We start from the raw sequence: 5057 nt of genomic DNA, 5'->3' as shown, positions 1-5057 counted from the left end.
AGAGAAATCTTTCTCAACCTGTGGGTAGAACAATCCTTTCACAGGGGTCACTTAAGACCACCGGTAAAACACAAACCACGTAACTGAAAAATTATAGTTATGAATTAGCAACAAAAGTAATTTTATGGCGTTAAGAAAGGGTGAGAACCACTGCCCTAAAGAATCTGAACTTTATACTGAAGGATCCAGTTTATAAAGGTAAAAATGTGCCAGGCATGGTTGGTGCACACCTTTAATCCCAGCACTTGGGAGGCAGAGGCAGGTGGATCGCTGTGAGTTTGGGGCCAGCCTGGTCTACAGAGTGAGTCCAAGACAGCCAAGGCTACACAGAGAAACCCTGTCTCAAAAAACCAAAAAGAAAATCTAATTGATAGTACATTAATAAAACCTGAGGGGAAACACATGATCATCTCAAATGATGCAAAAAGGAGTCAACATTCTTCCACAAGAAAAATGTTCAGAAAACATGGGGAACAACTTACACAATACGGCAAAGGGCATCTTCACAATGTCCACAGCTGGTACCACACTTGGTGAAAAGCTGAACATCTCTGTCAAGGCTAACCAAGGTCAACACAAGAGCTCCTTCTTTGAGTGCTGCTGTTCTGCCTGGAATTAGATGTCTCCACCAGAGAAACTAGATAAGAAAAGTAAATAAAAGAACCCAAGTTGGAAAAGAAGAAGTAAAATTGTGTTCAGAAATAAGATGATCTTATTTTTAGAGAAGTCCCACATTAATAGGAACTCACTAGGCTGCAGAACTATCTAGCTAGTTTTTTGTTTTGTTTTGGGTTTTTTTGGTTTTCTTTGGGTTTTTTTTTTTTTTTTTTTTGGTTGGTTGGTTGGTTGGTTTTGTTGTTGTTTTGTTTTGTTTTGTTTTTTGGTTGTTTGGTTTTTGGTTTTTTGAGACAGGGTTTCTCTGTGTCTGGCACTATCAAGGTAGTTTATCAGCGTTACAAGACAGAAGATCAACACACATTTTTATCTAATTGCCATGACCAATCCAGAAGTATATCATCTTCCCACTGCCCTGCTAATTATCCCATAGCAAAGCACAGAAGGAATATTTCTTTTAAAACTCAGCAGCTCTTGTCGGGCAGTGGTGGCGCACACCTTTAATCCCAGCACTTGGGAGGCAGAGGCAGGCAGATCTCTATGACTTCGAGCCCAGCCTGGTCTACAAAAGCAAGTCCAGGACAGCCTAGGCTACACAGAGAAACCCTGTCTCAAAAATTTTTTTTTCAGCAGCTCTTAATGCCATTGAGGTACACATTAAAGATGGTTAGAATAGTAAATACCACCTTATATAGATTTGCCACAATAAAAATCATTTGTGTGTGTGTGATTGTAGGTATGCACATGCCTCTAGGAGTGCGTGTTTGAAGGTCAGAGGACAATCCTGGATGCCCATCCTTACTTTCCAATTTGTTTGAGACAGGATATCGCTTCACCACTGTGTACATTAAGCTAGCTAGCCTGGAAACTTCCGGGGTTATTCAGTCTCTACTTCCTACCTCCCAGGAGAGGTCCATTGAGATGACTGATACTTGAGCTACTTTGACCTCAGGCGTATCTGGCCATCACCTTAGCCACTGACTCATCTCCCTGGTCCACAATAAAATAATCTGTAAGGGGAATGCATGGGGTCCATTAAGCAGGCCATTAAACGAGACAAAGTGATGGGAAAGGAAGGGCCAGTGCAATACCAGGCTCTCTCTATAGAGTAGAATGAGTAGGGCCCAAGAGGATGGGGAAGATCGAAATGAACTCAGACTGGCGTATTAAGAGGATATGCTTTTTTAAAAAATCAGAATTGTATATGGTCATCGGTAAATCTGGGTAAGGATATTCAGTATGAAGTCATGCCTCACACGATGACATCATGGTCAGTAATCTGCTATAGTTAGGATAATTGATCCTATAAGATTATGTCTATTAGTGCTCTGTTTTAGTTTATGGAAGGGCACGCTATAATTCTCATAAAAGACCACCTAACTACCTAACTGGGCGTGGTGGCGCATGCCTGTAATCCCAGCACTCTGGGAGGCAGAGGCAGGTGGATCTCCATGAGTTCAAAACCAGCCAGTCAAAGACAGTCCAGGACAGCCAAGGCTACACAGAGAAATTCTGTCTGGGCGTGGGGAAGACCACCTAATAACACACATGTCAGATTATATACCCACCATGAAGTAATCTGTTATGTATGTATTTCTTTCTATAGATACTGACTGTACATGTATAGTCTACACATAGAGACAGTTTTTCAAGCCATTTGTCATAGTTAGGGTTTCTTTTTTTTTTTTTTTTTTTTTTGAGACAGGGTTTCTTTGTGTAGCCTTGGATATCCTGAAACTTACTCTGTAGATCAGGCTGGCCTTGAACTCAGAGATCCCCCCTGCCTCTGCCTTGCCAAGTGCTGGGATTAAAGGCTTGCGCCACCACTGCCTGACAGGCCTATTAGATTTTTAACTTTGTAGATCTTTTCCCCCTAAAACAGAAAAATATCCTTCCTTACTGTGTATAAGACTGCTGTCTCAAGGGTTCTGTTCCCAGCTCACGCTTAGTTTTTCTGGACTGAGACTGAACACGTGATTCACTCTGCCTGCCTGTGGATGGATCTGCAGGTGGCCATGGTGGAGGGTCAGGCCAAAGAACAAAGTGTACCAGGGAACAGCAAGAAGGGTATCCATGGAGACATGTTTAAACTGGGTCAGTGTCTTGTGTCTCCATCTTCATCCCCAAACGTATATCTTTTTTTTTTTTCACTTTTTTTTTTGTTTTGTTTTTTATTTTTCAAGACAGGGTTTCTCTGTGTAGCCTTGGCTGTCCTGGACTCGCTTTGTAGACCAGGCTGGCGTCGAACTCACAGCGATCCACCTGCCTCTGCCTCCCAAGTGCTGGGATTAAAGGCCACCACGGCCCGACTTATCTTTTTATTAAATTTACTTTCATTTTATTCACGTGAGTGTTTTGCCTGCATGTAAGGTTAAGTGCACCACGGAAGAAGGTGTCAGATCGCCCAGAACTGAAGTTACAGATATGTAAGCTGCAACATGGGTGTTGGGAACTGACCTTAGGCCTCTGCTAGAGCAGCCAGGACTCCCAACCACTGAGCCACCCTAAGATGGTATCTTTGACCTTCGTACCCACACAGCAGAGTCCATGCAGGGAGGAGGGAAGGGAAAGGAAGAAGGAAGTGAAGCGGGGAGAAGGTGTGGCAGCACAGAAGATGTCTTGGCAACTTTCTGCGGGTCACTGAGAAAGACGGACAAGGATAGGCATGACTGGGAGCCATGTTGATTGACGCATGGTTTTAGAGAAAGTTGGTAATGGGTTCAAAATCACCCTGCTAAGCCAGGCGTGGTAGTGGCGGCGGCGGCGGGGGCGGCGGCGGCGGGGGCGGGGGCGGGGGCAGGGGCGGCGGGGGCGGGGGCGGGGGCAGGGGCGGCGGGGGCGGGGGCGGGGGCAGGGGCGGCGGCGGCGCACGCCTTTAATCCCAGCACTTGGGAGGCAGAGGCAGGTGAACTGCTGTGAGTTCAAGGCCAGCCTGGTCTACAAAGCAAGTCCAGGACAGCCAAGGCTACACAGAGAAACTCTGTCTCGAGAAACCAAAAAAAAAAAAAAGGTCCGGGTTTACTTCCCATCCAGAAGCCGCATCAGGGGACCAGCCACAGTCCTCTGGCCTCCTCAGGTACCTGGTGCATGTAGGGCAGCTACACTCAGGCACACATACACATAAACTAATTTTTTTTTTAAAGAAAAGAAAATGGAACTTGTGTTGACATGGAAAGATAGTCACAAGAAAAAGAAATGAATTCCTAAGAAACAAAATGGCTGAACAATGTGTGTAGCGCGGTTCAGTTTTGTACGCAGATGTGTCCACTAGAGCCCAGACCAAAGTCTGGAGGGGTTGTCACCATTTAATTAACAGTGTACACCTCTAGAAATATGAGTGATGATGGCGTGGAGGGAGCTTTCACTTTCAATTTAATGTTCTTCTGTATGCTGTAATTCCTGCATACAGTCTGTACAATTGATTGCACTGTGTGGGTGGCTTTTTCCCCCCCCTGACAGCTCTGGGAATAAAGGGGAGGAGCTTGGCAGAGCAGCAATAGCAAAAGAGGCGGGGCCCTGGCCAGAGTCCTGATTTGCTCTATTCACTCAGGTCAGCTGCCTCCCCTCTCTGGCTCAGGGCCAGACATGTGCTGGTGTGCGTGTTGGGACGGGTGGTGAGGTAAGGCTGTGCAGAGCTCTGGAGAGCATGGGAACAGTGGGTTTTAAGGCACTAGGCTTGACTGTTGAGTTGTTGGCATTTTTAACAAAGCATCATTGGTAAAGAGCTGTGGAAGCAGCGAGGGCCGAATGCTTGCCTGGCATATGCAGGGGGCTGGCTTTGGTCCCCAGCACCACTGAAGTTCTGGGCATGATGGTACCAGCCCATAATCCCAGCACTTGGGAGGTGGAGCAGGAGAATCAGAAGTTCCAAGTTGGTTTTCAGTTATATAGTGAGTTCCAGGACAGCCTGGGATGCATGCATGAAACACTGTTTTAGGCAGAGTGAAAGTCAAACTCTAAGGTGCCTACTGCAGAGCGGTCACTTGGAAGATCTTGTCCTGCCTGTCCAGTTGCCTGGCCCCCGTTCCTTTCCTGAGTCAGAATGCTTAGCCTGGCAGCTTCTGATCATCCACGGGAGGTAGGACCCAGCTAAGCCCTGGTTTCCAAAATTCAGAGCAGGATACAAGTCTCCACCCCACTGTCATTCTTCCCCTAAAAGGATGCCAGGTCAGGTGACCCTGAGGGAAGCGGGGTCAGGCACTAGCTCAACACAAGGAGATGCAGCAGGGGTGAGCTGCCCACCCCTGCAAGTTATCCAGGAAGGGCTGGCCGCAGAGACAGGCAGCCCTCATCAGGGAAAAGGTGTGAGAGAGGTGGGCCAAAGAGGCCTTTTGATTGTCCATTCCCCATGTCCCAAGGGAAGGGGAAAGTAATTCCACTGATGCCATGTGGGAGGACTAAAGGGACAAGCCAAACTTTCAGCTGGACCATGGAAAGAGGGT

The sequence above is a fragment of the Acomys minous genome, assembly GCF_964271855.1.
Source record: "Acomys minous genome assembly, chromosome: 3".
Taxonomy (NCBI): domain Eukaryota; kingdom Metazoa; phylum Chordata; class Mammalia; order Rodentia; family Muridae; genus Acomys; species Acomys minous.
Note: the sequence above shows the minus strand (reverse complement) of the source record.